Raw genomic sequence first — 19,262 nt, 5'->3', positions numbered from 1 at the left:
TGGGATTCAAAAATTACCCAATCAGGATCACGCAAGCAGCATGGCCAGAAACAGGCAGCAGCACATGGGCCTGGGGGCATTCCAGCACTTGGGGCCACAGAAGCTCTCTGCCGCAGGGCCCTGCCCCAGCAGCGTGCCCTCCAACTGGCCACGCACAGCGCTGGCCCGTGGAGATGCAGCGTGAAAGGGAGGTGGCAAGCGGCCACGTCCCGGTGCCCGACATTTTCTGTATCACTCCCAGCAGGCAGGGACACTGGAAGGTCACCTCCAGCGCGTTCCTGCTCAATACCATCCTTCCTTCATTCACGGGCCCTGCCTCTGACCCCCCACCTTTCCACTGTACATGCTCTTATTCCACATCAGGAAGCGATTCTCCAGCCTTCTCTATTCCCTTTATTTCACATTCACACAGGATTCGCTGTAACATGTTTTCTCACGTCTAACCTGAGCCCACTCACAGACACCTTGCTCTTTCCAGAGACAGTACGTGCCTCTATGCCTTCAGGTACCCTCAGCCTGCCGCACCTCACTCACACTCCTCCACCCCTCACTGGCTGGACGGCTAGAAGAGCTCTGGACACCACCACCTGTGAGCCAAGGCAGCTCCATGTACCTTTCTCCAGGTGTCCCTGGCTTGCAAGCCCCAGGTAGGGTCAACACGGATGCCAGCCCTCAGAATAATAGAGTCACCCATGTTAGGCACACACGGCTGCAGATCACTAATTATTTGCACAGCTTGCTTTCCTGAGTGCCTCTATTTTAGATAAATATTTTGTATACATTTGCTCTAGAAATTGGAAAAGGAGGGAGGGGTCGAAAGGAAAGAAAAGGCAAGGGGTGTTGATCTTGAATCCGGGCTGGCTGGTTCGCTCTTGTAGTGTTTGAAAAGTCAATCCATTCATCTCCAGCAAAGTGGGCAATGCAGAAAAGTGATATTTGTCTAATATTTGCTCAGCTTATTGTGTCTCGCTGTGTATTCCCAGGTGCACTGGCTTTCGGAGAAAGTTAATCACTATGTCTTAAGACCTCCCTGGCTGTGCCATTTCTGAGCAAAAGGTGTAGAAAAAATTTTTTTTAATCTATCTATTTTTTTCTTTCTTTTGGTTGTAGCTGGACAGGTTGCTCCCTGTTACCAAAGGCACAGACAGAAGCAGGGATAAGAAAACACAGGAGAGCAGGATTCTGACCACGGAGGGCCCTCTCTGAGCATCTCCATGTATCAGAGACTTGGAGGTGCCCTGTGGGGACAGGCATCAGTGAAAGGCTACGGGAAGGGAAGGGATGGTCTGTAGGGTAGAATAGTTGCCGTATCGACACCACTGGGACAGTCCTCTGCAATATTTAGTGCTTGTGATTGTTTTTCCACAGCAGTGCTACGTTTTGATCCCTACAACAGCCCTGGAAAGTGAGTAGGCAGTGGGTGTCATGCCTGGCCCGCAGACCAGCTGCAAGCCAAGAAGATGAAGTACGCGGCTGGGTTGGCACAGTGATGTCACCAGACCACAAGATCCCAGCTACTAGTAGGAAAACCTAGACATGAATCACTTTAGACTTCCCAAATGTTTATCAAAATAAACCCTAGGAAGGGGCAAAAGGCAAACTAACACACAGCATCGCTCTTGCACATCCACTCTGCAAAGGGATCCTCCCCTGCCCCCACCCCGTGCTCCACAAGCGTGAAACCTCCTGCCTGCCGGTGTTTGCTGGCGACATAAGGGGAGCATAGTCTGCACCCCCAGTGCACCCTTCCCCATGTGTGGAGGTGTGCGCGATAGCAGAGCACACCTGGCCCCTCTCCGTTTTCACCCAGTCTTCTCCAGAGAGGGTTAGTGACACAGTGCGAAGTGATTTTAGAGGAGGAACCAGCTCTGTGGAGCTCGGCCCCTCCCTCCTCCTTTCGTCCACCCACGGGCTTGCCTTGCCTGCAGAGACCCAGGGCTCTGCCTGCTTTCAGCCTTGGCGTGAGCTCAGCAGGAACGGCTCTGCCCTGGGAGCTGACAGGGAAGGGCTAACGCAGTCAGTCACCCAGCTCTGCCTCACACCCGTGTCCAAGCCTCTCTGGTTCTGGTGGTAGCCGGAAGCCCACTGCCGTCTCCTATTTAAGCCACGTCCTCAAACTAACCCTTATCAATAATCAAAGTGATAGCATTGACCTCTGTCTTCTGTCTCCTGGGAGGAAGGGAGGGAAGAGGGAGGGAAAACTTTGTAGGCTGTAGAAGCTCACATAGATTCCACCAAGCCTCGTGTGGTCAACAGGAAGTCACTGTCTCCAAATCTTTCTCTTCTCTGCTCCTCCCTCCCAGGGGACAAGAACCAAGTCTGCTGGGGGTCTCTTCTCCTTCTGCCGTCCGTGCACAGAGGCTGAGATGAGGCCCATTAATCAGAAGCGCTGCCAGTCCCAGTTGTTATTGGTTATGTTTCCTCTGACACTACATTTTCCCCTGCCTTGAAATATATGTCATGGCTTAATCCACCTGGATGAAGGGTCTGATGTACACCCGTCTCCTCCATCCCATTGCCACTTTAAAAAAATGCCCCGGTAAGTCTGATAAAAGGACAACTTTATGTTTTGAATGCTTATAACTTTATCAAATAAAATCCCACTACAAAGAATTACTGGGATTTCAGGCCAGTTCCAGATGAGGAGAGGAAAGATTCCTATACTGAAGCTCTGTACAGAACATGCATGTGACTTCTCTCTTCTATATGATCACTAAAAGCTTTTGGAGATGGAAAGCGTGTGCCTTAGAGTTACTCATGTGCCGTGAAGATGAGAATATATGATTCCCTTAAATAAACCTGCATCCTCAGCTCTCTCCCACTTGACGTCTTCCTGCAAAGCTACCAAGCCTGCTCTGAGCAGGGCACAGCTGAGCAGAAACAACATGGCTTTGGAGTCCTACAGATGTCAGGTCCACTTCTGGCTCTGCGATTTCGCCGTGCATGATCTTGGGAAGATTACTTAAGCACCCTGGAGCCTCAGTTTCTTCCTTGGTAAAACAGGAAAAATTATAGATATCTCATACTATTATTTTAATATCTCATATTACAACCATCTCATATTATTCTAATGATTCAGAAAAATGGTAATGTGTTTGTCCTTTCCCTTCAATGTCCCATCAGGTTTTTTTTTTTTCCATTTCCTTTCACTTTCTGGGAGAGTCACATCTTATTTCACAAATCTTCTATTGATTTCTTAAAAAAATATTGGTCCCTATAGTTTTAACTTCCAAGAGCTCCTTCTTATTTTCTCATTTTCCTTAAAAAACAAGTAATAACATCCTGTTCTTGTTTCTCTCTACAGATTTTATAAGGATGTTTGTTTCATATGTTTTTTTCCTGCTTCCTTTGTTGTTTTCTTTTCCTCTGAATTTTTTTTTTCCCATGATTGTTTGGGTACTGCTTTCATGGTTGTCCTAAATGTCCAGTGGTCCTTGGTGGTCCTTCACCATAAGGGATAAAAATATGATTGGAACCTTCCTGGTAAGACTTTGCCAACTGTTGGGCCCCATTAGCCTTGGGCAGGGTCCAGCCACGTCCACGAGGATTCTCCAGTGTCAATGTCTGCAGGTCTTTTTTCTGTGATTGACTTCTCCATAGAACAACCCCAACCTACTGCCTGGGGGACACAAGCCCTGCTGGCAGAGTTGAGGGAAGGAGGAGTTCAGAACGTAGTCACCTAATTCTTCTTTTCCAGTGCACCTCCACGATCTGTACCTGACAACCTCTCTGACCCACACCACTTTGACCTCGTTCACACTTGCCACCTCCCCTCTGTGCCTCACGTGTCAATCTGTCCCCACAAGAGATGCTGCACTTGCTATTTCCTTCTGGCTGTAATGGTATTCAGGAGACTGGGTCCACATCACGCAGTCCTTGTCCTGGAAACCCTTGCCCATCCTTCTCTGTGCCTTTGGCTTGTCTGGGGTGATGATGACGGTGGATGAGGATATTATGTATTAATCAATAGGTTTATTTTCTGACTTCCTCCACTAGAGTTAAAGGCCCTTGAAGGCAGGGTACTCGTCTGTCTTCTTGATGGCTGATGCTGTAGCATCTGAAGCAATGCCGGGCATTTAGTGGACACTCAGTGCATGTTTGTCACCAGAGTGGTCGATTACAAGAATGATTAGCTGAAGACAGTATTGGAAAGACAGGCTGAGGCCCATGATGAGCAGACTCGGGTGCCAAAGTGAGGTCTCTGGACTCTTTGTGATAAGCAATGGGGAGCCATCGAAGGCTTTGGAGATGAGGAATGAGGTCATCAGAGCTGTCCTTCAGGGAGGGTGACCTGGCAGGCCTGTGCGTTTGGAGTAGAGCTGGAAATTGGAATGGAGGCCAGGAGTTCAGCTAAGTCCAGCAGTGTTTGGGTTACAGATACTACGGCCACAACGTGGGAAACAACAGCTGGAATGGACGGCATTGAGAGACAGCAGAAAAAAGTTGCAATCTGCTTTGCAGTGTCTGTATACATTGGCTGTTCTGATGACGGCCCAGGCCTCCCATGCCTCTTTCTTGCTCCTTTGTGTTTGCCTGCACTCCCTAAAAACCAGGTCTGGGGCCACGGCTGGCAGCTCCAGTTCCTGCTCTCTTCCCTGGCTGCTGCCTCTGCTCAATTTCCGGTCAAGGAGGGCCCACAGCTGTCCCTTTAGTGGCTGCTGCTTTCTTCCCCGGTTGATTTTAAACTTGGGGGTTTGCAAGCACCGGCCACAACAGTTGTTTTCGACTCCCACAGGCAAATTTGAAACCAATTGCTGAGTTAAGGCAGACAGAGGGGAGCCACTGTGCAGGTTTCGCCTTCATTAATAAGTTTCCTGACAGCAGAAGGAAGTCTTTTCTGTCAATTCTTTGTAGTCAATTCCTGATCATCGTCCTCCTGTTGTTAATATTGCTGTTAAACTCCTGAAGCCTCACTGAGTGAAAGCTAATTATAATAATTAACAGAGAACTCCTGAACTTGTCAAAGTGGTAATTATAAGCCATGGGGACTTTTATCATTAATAGATGCCATGGAAAGGGAAGGCACAGGGGTGCTGGCAGGGAGAGGCATGCAGGAGATGTTCCGGTCCAGAGCCAACTCTGAGTGGCACCAGGATGCGAGGACATGGCTTCTCTTGGCTCCACGCCCGACACTCTGCTGCCTCTGCCTCCCTGCAAATGGGCCCTGAGTCTCTCCATGCACGCACCTGCCCACCGCCACATCTTCCCCACTCATACGCACACTCTCTCTCATACATGCAATACTTAAACAGGGCCAGTTTACATAACCTTAACATTTGTACCCCCACACTATGCTGGAAAAAATACATAAAAATAAATAAAAATAAAACGAACAAACAAAAAAGAGGGCCTTATAGTTTAACGGTGCATGCATTCATGCAGCAAAATTTTGTGGAGCTAAGTGCTAGAGCCTCCATTAGAGATAAAATTGTGAATAAGACAGAATGCCTGTCTTCAAAGAGCTTATAATCTGGTGAAGGAGGGGGGACATAGTTTTAGAAGAGTCCTGTAGAATTTCATGATTTCATCAAGGGAGGCCTTCTCAAGGTGCAACGTTTTGTCTAAACCTGCTGGAGTGGTGAATGACACCGGTATCAAAACAGTACAGGACCTGAAATCCTACTTTTAAAGCTGTGGTTTTTAACATTTCATAGTTCCTACACTACGCCTTTAAGAACTGGATAGAAGTCACAGCCTTTCACTCCAGGAACAAGCTCACTCATGCTTACATGCCAAATCGTTTCTGGAATTTCAACAGCTGATGAAGTTCATTCGACCTCTGTGGGGGATTTATAGACCTCTGTGCTAAAAATCCCTGTGTGTGGAGCACTGAGCATTTTGGCACATAGTAGGTACTCACTAAAAGATAGATTTTATTAATGTCATTAATGCCTCACATTCTTGCTGGGAGAGCCGTATAAAATAAGGTATATGGATGTATTTGGTTAGTGCTGAAGAATAAGATGTGGGTTGGTTATTATTATTAACAAACACTGATCGATCAAGCCTGGTCACTGTCTTGCTTATGCACGGGAAGAACATGTGTGTAGAGATGCAGTGGCTTCCTCTCCCGGGTCACTGGTGCAAAGAGGGGTCCTCAGCAGCTCTTCCAAGAAACGGTCCCATTTCCCTTCTCCAAGGCTGACCTCAGGTATCTCGTGCTGTAGGAGCTTGAGCTCTTCCCGGGGAAAGCTTTGAAATTAGCCTGGCTTCCCCCCCACCCACCCCCAGCCCCTGCACTGTGGGTAGAGTTATTAATAATTCGGCTCTGCTCCTGAATGTGGTCCCTCTTCCCCACCACTGACATGTTCATTAACAGAAACAACTGCAGAGGAGTGGTTTAGAACGGCTCTCCTACCTCTACCCTCCCAACAGCCAGCAACCTCCATCAGTTCTCCCCTGCAGACCACTCCAATAAAACCTGCTATCTGAACAAAACCACTCCCTCGCTATGCAAACATGTTCTCAAGACAGCGTCCCCCTTAGGACCCTTTTCCAACCAAATTACCTCTCCCAAGTCCCTCCTAAATACAAATCTGGAAGCTGCCAAATAAAACAACTCTCTGCAAACTCAGCTTCAACTGCATCCCCGGTGCAGGTCCCAGGGAATGAGGGGGGACTCGGGGCCGTCTCAGGGCCCCGTGGCGATCTGGCAGGAGGGGCAGCCGCTGGCTGGCAGCCCACGCCCTGTCTAGCTGCGCACTCCCTGAAATCTGCGGGCTTTTGCTGGCAGGGTGAGAAGGGCCAAACCAGTTCAAGAGTAAGGAAGGACAAGGCTTGGGCCCGCTTCAAAGTCCCGGGCCAGTTTTTATTTTTAGCCCAAGTTCAAACATTGTCAGAAAAACTTCAGAGCCCAATAGCAGCTTTTGGTTTTGGCTGGAACAGGAGAGGGACAGACCACAGACCACAGGGCAACACTGAAAGGGGACACAGAGGCTGGACACTGGGACATCCTGGAGCCTCCCTAGGAGAAGAAGAGTGGGGTGGCCTCTGCGGGACCCCCAGGGGAACTGGAGGATCAGTGTCCCCCAGACTTCCCCCACTTCCCGACTAGTTCCCCGTCTCCTCTGCAGGAGGGGAGAGGGTCAGGCCAGGCTGGCTTTATCTGGGCTGCTTCTTGCCAGAACCACAAAAGACCAATTTCCTCAGCGAGAGCTTTTGTTTTCAGAAGGGTCTGCAGCTCATCCCGGGAGGAGCCATTGTTTCTGCGGAGGATTTTTAGATCAGCTGCTGGCTTCTGGCGCCCTTCTCCTGCGAGTTCTCCTGTCCTTTTTGTGCTGCCCTGCTTTCCTGGACATAAACAACAAATGGTCCTATTCACCCTGGAGATAAGATTGTGCTTCTCCCAAAGTCACCGCTGTCCTCTCACTGCCTCTGGAACTGTTTGAATAATGAGGCTCCCAGAGAATTCGTGTTGTTTTATCCTTTTCTGCACTGAGATTGGAGATTCCCCGCACAGGCCCGGTGGGCAGTGCCTACAGGGGGTTACCTGGGGGTGGCTGGCACCGGGCAGCTGCCCGAGAGAGCTTTTTGTTTCCTGTGTTGGTCTGGGCTCCACCGAGCTTTGTAAAATGTTTATATATACTAGTTTTTCTCCATTTTATTTTTTAAAGTGTGTGTGTGTGTGTGTGTGTGTGTGTGTGTGTGTGTGTGTGTGTGTTTCCTGCCAAGGCAAACTATGGCTGTTACACAGAGAATTCTCACCCTCCAGAAATGATGGAAACCTTCAGCTTATAATTTCTTTCCACCTCCTAGAAGCTGCTATGGCTCCAGTAGGTCTTGCGAGGGGGACGCAGAGGATGCCAGCCGGAGTCAGCAGCCAGCTTATTATTTCAAAGCACTTCTTCCCTTGGGACCCAGTCTGCTCTCCATCCCTCTGCTGGACTGAGGGCTGGAAGACCTGGATTTGAGTCACAGCTGTGCTGCTTACTAAGCCTGGGACCTTAGGCAAGGCTCTTTAATCCTCAAACTTCATTTCCTTAATCAGTTCGAGGTGGGGGATCATTCTGGCAACTCCATGTTTGTGATGAGACTCAAGTAACCACAGTGGATGGAAAAGTGCTTTGTGAACTGGCCAGTGAAGCAGAAATGACAAGTGCTGTGACCGTTTTACCATTACAGTCATCCTAGTGACTTTACCATTGTCATTATTACAACAATCTGTGGGTAGGCTGTTTAGTGATAAGCAGCCCAGTTTATCTCCAGACTTAGATCTATATCCTGGCACTGCCACTTATTAGCTGTGTGTCCTTAAGCAAATTATTAAATTTCTCTGTGCCTTAATTTCCTCATTCACAAAAACGGGAATAGTAAGTATGCCACTTAATTCATGAGACTGTTGGGAAGTTTAAAAAGAAGTAACAGGCTAGCCTGGTGGCTCACACCCGTAATCCTAGCACTCTGGGAGGCCAAGGTAGGAGGATCACTTGAGGCCGGGAGCTTGAGACCAGCCTGAGCAAGAATGAGACCCCGTCTCTACTAAAAATAGAGAAATTAGCCAGGCGTGGTAGCACGCACCTATAGTCCCAGCTACTTGGGAGGCTGAGGCAGGAGGATCACTTGAGGTCAGGAGTTTGAGGTTGCACTGAACTATGATGACATCACTGCACTCTATCCAGACACAGCAAGACTGTGTCTCAATAAAAAAATTAATAAAATAAAATAAATAAAAGAGACAACCTAGGTAAAGTGCCTGGTGCATAGCAAGTTCTTAACAAATCTTACTTTCTTTTTCTTTTTACCTTTTGTTAATTCCTTTAGACATTCTTTCCATATTTATTAAACACCTATTATATGCCTAAATTTGTGCTAAGTGCTCGGGATGCAAGAGATAAAGATTTGAGCAATGCGTTGTGTGGCAAACAAAGAAGCAATGGCAATTCAGTGGGCTAGGTGATTTGTACAACACACTGGGAGAGAGCAGACTAATTCTGTCTAGGAGCTCAGGATGGCACTTGAACTAGGCCTTTGAAATGTGCACAGGATTTCGCCAGCAGAGAAGCAAGGTGAGGACATGTTAAGCAGAGAGACTGTGAACAAAGGCTCTGCAGCACAGAGGTCAGGAGCAGGAGATGAGGCTAGCGGAGGCAGGGGCCAGGGCGGGAGAGACCATGCAAACTACTTGAGGGCTCTGGACCTCATCCCAGGGCACTGGGAAGCCCCTGAGATGTTGTGAGCAGGGAAGTGACACAGCTAGATGTGCTTTTTAGAAAGGCTGCCTGGGGTGTGAGGAATGGACTGGACTGCACTGGGAGGAGCAGGTAAGATAAGAACAGAGGCGAGAACATCAGTCAAGAGGGCTGGAAATAATAATTCAGAAGACAGATCAGGCCCGAATTAGGCAACTGGCAGTGGGGAAGGAAAGGTTTTTGGACTTGGTGAAATTTAGTTTTTGCAAAATAAAGGAGTAGGAGTTGACTTGGGTGTCTGGTTCCAGAAAGTAGGAGAGTGATGATGCCATTAACCTAGAGAAGAAACAAACCTTGTGCAAATGATCCCCAGCTTGCCGCCGCCTTCTTTTTTTTTTCCTTTTTTTATTTTTTCCAGCATATTATGGGGGTACAAATGTTAAGGTTACGTATATTTCCCTTGCCCCCCTCCCCCCTTGAGTCAGAGCTTCAAGCGTGTCCATCCTCCAGCTGGTATGAATCACACTCATTATGTATGTATAGACACATTCCCCCACACACACCTGCCCGACACCCAATAGATGTTATTCCTATGTGTCCACTTATGTGTTGCTCACTTAATACCAATTTGCTGGTGAGTACATGTGGTGCTTATTTTTCCATTCTTGGGATACCCCACTTAATAGAATGGGTTCCAGCTCTATCCAGGAAAATACAAGAGGTGCTATATCACGGTTGTTTCGCATAGCTGAATAGTACTCCATGGTATACATATACCACATTCCGTGAACAGGCGTGGCCCCAGGGCCAGCGAGAGGGGTCCCTGTCATCCAATGAGATTAAGGGGCTAATGTCCTCCACTCACTTTAAGTTTGAAAGGAGAAAGGACTTCCCTTCATTTCCAATTTGTGCATTTTGAGAAACCCTAAATAAAACAATGTAATAGTTTATGACAGTTTAAACATAACTACTATATTGTTTTATAACTACCTTACTGCTATTACTACCATATTATATGATATAATGTGATAGAATTATAAATGGTCTAGTAATTTAAATATTAATCATGGGTGATTTTTATTTTTGTATACTTTTCTTTTTCTTTTTTTTTTGAGACAGAGTCTCGCTTGTTGCCCAGGCTAGAGTGAGTGCCGTGGCGTCAGCCTAGCTCACAGCAACCTCAAACTCCTGGGCTCAAGCAATCCTACTGCCTCAGCCTCCCAAGTAGCTGGGACTACAGGCATGTGCCACCATGCCCAGCTAGTTTTATATATATATTAGTTGGCCAATTAATTTCTTTCTATTTATAGTAGAGACGGGGGTCTCGCTCTTGCTCAGGCTGGTTTCAAACTCCTGACCTCGAGCAATCCGCCCGCCTCAGCCTCCCAGAGTGCTAGGATTACAGGCGTGAGCCACCGCGCCCGGCTTGTATACTTTTCTGTGCTTTTGAAATCTATCATGAACATACATTAATTTGATAATGACAAAAAGTAAATATTAACACTGTAGGAAAAAATGGGCGAAAGACTTGAGCAATCACAGAAAAGGATACCCAAGTAACCAATAAACATAGGAAAAGATCTCCCACTTCATCAGACATCAGGGACATGCTGTGTAAAATCACAAGGCAGTGCCACTACACATGAAGCCAAATGATAAAATGAAAAGGGTGGACAACATTTGTGTTGGCAGGATGTGGAACAAATGGAACTCCTATACATCGTTTGTAAGGACTATAATTTAATAGAATCATTTTGTAAAACATCTTTTAGTATAGTTCATTTATACTGTTGATGAACATAAGCAAACACTATGACCTAGCAATTCCATTCCTAACTATTAATATATATCTGTAGATAGAGAAATGCATACATGTGTTCACCAAAAGATAGACATGAGAGTGTTTGTAATAGAACTATTTGTAATCATATCCAACAGGAAATGATTCCAATGCTTATCAATACTAGAATAGATAAATAAATTACAATACATTAACACAATGCAATCTTATACAGCAATGAGAATTAGCATTCTACTAACTATATGCAACAGCAGCAATGATTCTCAAAGACAGAATTTTGAGTGAAAGAAGAGAGACATTTATGTGAAGACAAAGCTGTTCTATGCTGTTTGAAATCTGAATGGTGGTTACCTTTGTGGGAGGTATAACTATTAGGTCATTAAATATGAGATGTCTGATTTTTAATCAAAAGCTTAGTTTATCATATCTCAAACAACAAGCAGTACAATTATTCAAAGTATGTGTATAAATTATCAACACGGTTTTGCCATCTTAACGGCTGCTTGTTTATGCCAGCAGCAAAGAAGCCTGGAGAGCGAGTGGCAATGAGATCGGGAAAGGCGTTGTTCCACAGCTTGTTGAGAATTGACTATTTTTCCTTGCAAGAAGTGGTCCAAAGTCTGGAAGAAGTGGTAGTCAGTTGGTGCAAGGTCTGGTGTATACGGTGGGTGACAGAGAGTTTCCAAGTCCAGCCTCTGTAGTTTGAGCAGCGTTGTTTGTGCAACATGTGGTTGAGTGTTGTATTGCAAGAGGATTGGCCTGTCTCTATTGACCAATCTCGGCTATTAAATCGCAAGCATCCTCATCATTTCGTCCAATGGGTTGTAGTAGCCATCTGCTGTCATCTATTGACTAGGTTTTATGAATCTGTAGTGGATAACAGCACTGGACCACCATATAGACACTGTTACATTTTTTTGATAAATATTTGGTTTGGGACTATGTTTCAGCCCTTTATCTTTATCCAGTCATTGTGCTGAATGCTTGTGATTGTGAAAAAGAATCTATTTTTTATCACACGTAACAATAGTGTAAAATGGTTCACCTTTATGTCGTGACAGCAAAGAAAGGCAAGCTTCAGAAGGATTTTTCTTTTGACATTTGTTTAACTCATGTAGTACCCATCTATCCAGCTTTTTTACCTTGTCGATTTGTTTTAAGTGGCCTAGTATTGCTGGAATAGTAACATCAAACCTTGTTGTTAACTCATGTGTAGGTTGAGATGGATTTGTTTCCACTACAGTTTTTAGTTTATCGTTATCTGTGTTGGTCCAAGGTTGTCCACGTGGCTCATTTTTAAGCTTAAAATTACCGTTACAGACCTTTTTAAACCATGGACATACTGTGTGTTCATTAGCCACATGCTTTCCAAACGCTTTGTTGGTATTTTGAGCTGTGTTGTATTGGTTTGACAGTGGAACTCATATTTACAAATAATACGAATTTTTGACTTATCTATGGTTGTAACCAAATTGTTCTACAAAAATGTGAAAGATAATCACAAGTCAAAGCATGTGTTTGAAAGAATGAGGATGTACCTTTACAATAAAAATAAAACAAGAAGTGTCAAAGTGAAACTTCACAGATATTAAGTTTCAAACTTAGGTCTTAAGGAAATCAGACCTTTCAAACTTAATAACCTAGTGGAAGGGAGCATGAAGAAGGCTCTGGGGTCCTAGCAGCATTTTATTTCTTAATGCATACACTGGTTATACAGGTGTGTTTCCAACAATTCATTGAGCTGTATGATATGTTACATGTGCATGCATATTATACTTCAATAAAAAGGTAAAAAATATAAATGATAGTCCAAGAATAAACCAAAATAGGATTGCAGAAATAAGGGACTAATGATGATAGCAGAAATATGCAGGGAGACTCCCTCTGTCTTTCCTAGCCTGAAGTTAGTGTCTAAAGAGGATGTCAGGCGGTCAGAACTAGGTGCTAGGAATAATAACAGACAGTAAAAGGCAGCTACACCAGCATCTCTATTAAGTCCCAGGATCTGAAAAAAAATTAACTTCTGATTGAGTACAAGTATCTGATATTAGGAATGGAAAGGTAATATTACAATAAATCCTACAGAACTAAACAAACAAACAAACACAATGAAGCTCTTATAAACAACTTCATACCAATACATTTGACACTGTAGGTTTAATAGAATAGCCCTTAGTAAACACAATTTACCAAAACTGACATGAGAAGAAAGAAAAAATTCAAATAGTCCTACATATAATGGAGAAATCAATTCTATAGTTAAAAATGTTCTTATGTTCTCTCTCTCTCTCTCTCTCTCTCTCTCTCTCTCTCTCTCTCTCTCACACACACACACACACACACACACACACACTGCAAGTCTAGATGGCACCTGTAGTGAAATCTACTAAATTTAGGAAAGAGATAGCAAAAATTTTACAAAAACTTTTCCAGAGACTTTAAAAAGAGGGAACACTCTCCAATTAATTTAAAAAGAAGGAACACTCTCCAATTAATTTTAATGCTAAAATGACCAAAACAAAAGGAAAATCGTAAATTAATGTTACTCACAAACCTAGATACAAAAATCCTAAACATGATATCATCACATGGAATTCAGAAGTATATAAAGACATATCATCAAGACTAAGAAAAGTTTATTACCAAAATGCAGGTTGGCTTAATATTTCAAAATAATGTAATCCACAATATTAACAGAATAAAGAAGAAAATTAATATGATCCTCTCAATTGAATCAAGAAAAACAATAAAATCCAATACCTACTCAAAGTAAAAGCTCCAAGCAAAATAGAAATAGAAGGGAATTATTTTGTCAGAAAAAGGTGACTATAAAAAGCAGGAAATAACATTCTTCATGAGAAATAGTAAAAGCTTTCCCTTTGAAGTCTTTGAAGGAAACAAGACAAGAATGCACCTCTGTTTAAAAAATGTACTAGAAATAATAGCCAGTGCAATAAGAAAAGAAAGAATAACTATTATAAAGAAATAACTAACGCTGTCAATATTTGTAAATTAATTTGTGTGTAGAAAATTCAAAATGATATCCAGATAAATAATCACAATTTTAAAAATTATTTAGCAAGGTTACTGGATACAAACTTGGCACACAAAAATCAAGTATATGCCTGTATAATATTTTAAAAAGAGTTAGAAAATAAATTATTCTTTGGGTTATTATAACCAATTCGTAACAGCATCAGCAAATATAAAATACCTAAAAATAAATATGATAAAAGGTATGAAAAATTTTGCACAAATATGCACACACACACACACACACACACAAACCTTACAAAACATTACTGGGAAAAAATCTAAATTCATTGGGATATATATAATTTTCAATTATGAAAAACTAAACATTGCAAAAGCATCAATTATCCCAAGTTTAGCTGTATGTTCACTTCAATCTCAATCCAAATGTCAGTACATTTTTCTTTCTTGTTTTCTTTTTGAAATTGAAAATCTTATTCTAAAATTTACACAAAAGTGTAAAGGGTCAAGAAGCCAATACACTTTTTAAAGAAGAACAAAAAAGTAGAAGGACAAACCATTCAGCATTAATAATTAAGACGGTGCAACATTAGCACAAAGATAATCCAATAGAGCAATGGAACAGAAGAGAGTCTAGAAAATGCACCTGTGAGCACTGGGTTTTGACACTGCAGAATGGTGAAAACAGGACAATGGTGTCTATAAATGATGTCGGAACATTTGGATATTTGTACAAAAAAGCCACAACTTGACCTTTACACCACAGCACATACAAAAATTAATTTCAGGTGGCTTGTATATCTAAAAGTGAAAGACAACTGCATAAATCTGCTTTTTAAAAATATAGAATATTATCTCTATGGACTTGGGAGAAAAACAAAAATTCTTTAAAAGGACACAAAGGCACTAACCATGAAAGAAAGGATTGATAAATTGGACTACACTAAAATTCGGAATTTCTCATCAAAAAACACCACGTGGAGGAAAAAAACATGCACAGAGTCAGAGAAGTTATTTCTCATCCATATAAAGTGACAAAGACTCAATCTGAAATACATAAAGAGCCCTTAGAAGCCAATAAAAATACAATTCAATGGAAAAATGGATGAGAAAGGTACTTCTAAAGATAATTCAATGGCTAATAAACATATGAAAATGATCAACTTTATTAGTAATCAAGGAAATAGAAACTAAAATCACAATGAAACACTACTACACATCTACCAGAGTAATTAAAATGAACAAGATTGGCAATAACAAGTGTTGGCAGAGTCATGCAGCTACTGAAACACTTATACATTGTTGGTGGGACTGTACTTTGGTACAATTACTTGGAAAACAGCTTGATATTATCTACTAAACAAACTTACATATATTCTATGACTCAGCAGTTCGAATCTCAACTATAAATCCAGTAGAATATGCACATATGCAACAAAAGACATGTACCAGAATTTTCATAGTAACATTAATCATAATAGCCCCAAACTGGAAGCAATCCAAATTCCAACAGTAGACCAGACAATTGAATGGAGTATATCTGTGCAATGGCACGTACGCTATATAGCAATAATAAACTACAGCTGCATGCAATAATGAGTGACCCTCTTGTATATAACATTGATCAAAATAAGTCAAACACAAAATCACATACGAGTCCATATATATATATGAAGTTCAAAATAGGCAATACTAATCTATAACCTGAAGTCAGATAGAAGTAAGGTTTGGGAAGGAAAGAGAGAGTAGTGATGTCTTGTGGTGGGGAAGTGGGGACGAGAAGAGGGCTTCCAGGGTCCTGGAGAGGTTTCACTTCCCAATCTGAGTGATGGCTTCACAGGCATTTGTTTTGTGATAAATTATGGAGCCGTATAGTTTCATTTTTGTGCGTATTTCTATATGAGTGCTATACTTCAATTCAAATTGTTTTTAAAGAAAAATAAGCATAAGTGTTCATACTGAACTAGAAATAGTTTAAGCCCTGGGCTACCTTGGTAGATTGGCAGGGAAGGTCAGTGGGACTTTGTGAGGAAAGGATAAATTAATGAAAATATGGGAACATCTCAAATAACGAATTCACAAAAATGAAACTTCTGTTTTACAAAGTCAACACTCAACTTCCTTTTTTTTTTTTTTTCTAAGTCTTCATATATCATGCAAAGCAGGCTACCTGCCTCGGCAGTTACATACCAAAATGACTCCATGCACAGATTCATGTGTCCTCCCCTATTTGAAGGTAAACAAGCTTCAGCCAAGGCAAAATTGTAAAAAGTTTGTAGGTTATTTCTTTTGTCTCCAGTTTTTCTTGGGAACTTTGGTGTATTTTAATGCTCCCTGGGCCTGCAGGCAGAACCACAGGTGCCCGTTCAAGCTAAACATCAGTAGTTTAGTAGTCACTGGTCCTGGAAATAGTTACTTAACAGCTCTGAGCCTCAGTTTCCTTTTAGGCACAACAGGGAGAACCCAAATGCTTGCCTCCCAGAGTTGTGAGCAGTAAGTGACACAAAGCATTCACACATACCCACACCCTCATCAAACCTCAAGGTGTTGTACACCTGGAGGGGACTGCCCCTCCTCTGCTCCCATCTCCTTGGCAACCCCCATTTCGGAAAGTGTCAACTCTTTTAACCCCCCCTTCCTCTACCATACCAGGAAAGAATCTGATATCAGTAATTTATATTCCAAGGACCAATTGATTATTCTCCAACTGGAGCTCAGCCAGCCGTTTGCATTTTATGCCTTTTATTCCTAATTGTGGCATGAAAGACTTTTCCCCTTGTTTAAAGAATTTGAGACATCAGCAAGAAGGTGGAGAGCTCTGGGGGCAGAGAAGGGGAGCTTAAAATCACATGAGCCAGATTCTGCTGGTTCTGAAGGTGAATCTGATGTAGCCTTTTGCAAGCGCCTTTTCCTTTGCTGGAGATGGAGTGTATTCAGAGGGGCTGTCCCCACTAAGTGGCCCCTGCTCTCCTAGATTGGGCCAGGGGAAAAGCAAGCAACATCTGAGGGTGTTCAAGTCCCAATCCACGTAAAGGGTAAAAGAAACTGAATCCCAGAGCCTGCCTGACAGCTGAGAAACATCGGCCGTGGTCCTGCCCTCCTGACACCCCTCACACCCGTTTTGGTTTGAGCTCAGTTCTGCCTTGTCCTCCAAGTCTCCTAACCTGTACCTAATCCCTGCCACTCCTTCCCTCTGTCCCGCGACACCAGGAGGACTTTCAGCTTCATTTTATTTTGCTTTTAAAGATCGTGCCTACCTTAATCCCCTTGACCCAGTGTTTTGGCATTTGTTCTTAGACCTCGTTTATTATTTCCACATGTGGCTAGAACGTTTCAAAAGAAGAAATATTTTTGTAATGTTTCTTCTTGGTTAACAGAGATGTTGCTGTCCTGAATGTGTTTAGAGAAAAAGGAAGTGGAAAGACATGAGACACCAAAGAGGAACCAGCAGGATGAATTGGTGCAGATTGTTAAACACACAAGGACAGCGGAAAGGAGCGCATGGTCTGACTAGGAAAACCCAGCCAGGGGGGAGAGAGGGCAACTCCCAAGATCTTGTCTAAACCAACACAAAGTGCCTGAAGCCATGACTTTGATAAATAGCTGCTCGGCTGAAACCAAGGAAAGGCAGAGTCTCTAGGATGGGATCCAGGGGGCTGCAGAGGCAGCGAGAGGCAGACTTTGTGCAGCTATCCTGAAGCTCCTTTGACCAGAGTCCCCACTAAGGGACCGTCTAGGGAGAAATTAGGTGGATGAGCCTGTGGAGCCCCTGGCGTCAGAAATGAGACGATGCACCTGTAACGGATCCACCTGTCCGTAGCTCGACCTGAAGAGGAGCTCACAAGACAGCAAAGTCGCTTTGCACCTGAGGTTGCTGGTTGAGGGTGGCAGGGCACTGAGGAGGCTGGGAGGCCAGGAGTGAGGCCTAGAGCCTGCTGCCGCTTAGAAATGAGGGCAAAAGACAGGAAAAGCCTGCTCCTCTGGGGGGTGAAAGAACACTATGGATTGAAATATACCAAGCGCTTTCAACTTTGTTCCTGGCGGAGGTGGCTATTCATTGCATATCCAGGGAGTATGCCAGACCCATTCATCCCGGATTTGTTCCTGGAAATTCACATTTTTTCTACAACACACATAGCCTCTCTCCTTTCTCTTTTCTTCCCCTTTAAGAATGTACACCTGATCTCCCAGGTCCCCCCTTCTGGTTCATGCCTCCTCATCTTCCTCCCACCGCCTTCAGCATATAAAAATTAGAGGCGTCTCTCCCAATTCACGTGGGACAGAGACGGCTTCTTGCTGCATTCGCATTAAAATTTGAAGATGGAGAAGGAAAAGATACACGGGGAAAATGTAGCATAATTAGCAGCATTCACTCAGTGTGATTTCGCTTTAATCCAGGCCTGTGAGCTTACCAGGGCTCAAAATAAACGGAAGCAGATGTGTCCATCACACCGGCAGATATATTACTACTAATCCCAGGCAAGATGACAAAAACACACCATGCCTGGGCCCCACGCTGTTTCCGTCTTAATCTGCCTCTAATTGCGCTGGGCATGCCGTCTGCACCCCTCAGTGATCGGAGGATCCTCTGGTTTCTGCTCCCGTTCTGGGTCGGCCAGCGCCAAAGGAGCCCTTTTTGCTGAAGCAGAGCTGGCATCTGGGGTTTGTGGGTGTCTTAGAGCAGTAGTCCCCAGACTTTTGGCACCTTGGACCGGTTTCACGGAAAACAATTTTTCCATTGGGTGGGGGGATGTTTCGGGGATGACTCAAGCACATCACATTTTTTGTGCAGTCAGACCTCTCGAAGCTGCGGATAATCTGTATTTGCAGTTGCTCCCTAGTGCTAGCATCACCTCCTCAGCTCCACCTCAGATCATCGGGCATTAGATTCTCATAAGGAGTGTGCTGCCTAGATCCCTCACCACGCAGTTTACAGTAGGGTTCTTGCTCCTATGAGAATCTAATGCTACAGGTGATCTGGCAGGAGGCGGAGATTATGATGCGAGCGACGGGGAGCGGCTGTAAATGCAGATGAAGCTTCGCTCACTTGCCCGCCGCTCACCTCCTGCCGTGTGGCCCTGTTCCTAACAGGCCACGGACCAGTGCTGGCCCACAGCACAAGGGATGCTGACCGCAGCCTTAGAGAACAAGTTGAAGCAGCCAATGCAGTGAGAAGAGGACTCAACCAAGGGCCAAGGGGTATGGTTCTGGTGTGGACTCTGACAGTTAGCAGCAGGAGGGGGTGAGATGGGATCGGTTATGTGAAAGTAATCTAACTCTTGACACACAGTAAAACTCAGTAAAGACTACCTTCACTGAGTTTATCGACTGCCTACTCT

At 44.0% G+C, this 19,262-nt stretch overlaps 1 protein-coding gene and 1 long non-coding RNA gene across 3 annotated transcripts in view; one reads left to right on the top strand and one right to left on the bottom strand.

Moving 5' to 3' along the window:
* Nucleotides 1-19,262, top strand: part of CADM1 (cell adhesion molecule 1) — a 721,502-nt gene that overhangs the window by 72,324 nt on the left and 629,916 nt on the right. The window lies entirely within an intron of this gene.
* Nucleotides 1-19,262, bottom strand: part of LOC142870501 (uncharacterized) — a 35,062-nt gene that overhangs the window by 15,023 nt on the left and 777 nt on the right. The gene's annotated exons all lie outside the window — the stretch shown is intronic.

This window comes from Microcebus murinus, chromosome 4 (assembly GCF_040939455.1).
Source record: "Microcebus murinus isolate Inina chromosome 4, M.murinus_Inina_mat1.0, whole genome shotgun sequence".
NCBI classification, from domain to species: domain Eukaryota; kingdom Metazoa; phylum Chordata; class Mammalia; order Primates; family Cheirogaleidae; genus Microcebus; species Microcebus murinus.
The sequence above is the reverse complement of the archived record's forward strand: the minus strand, read 5'-3'. Positions and strand labels throughout refer to the sequence as shown.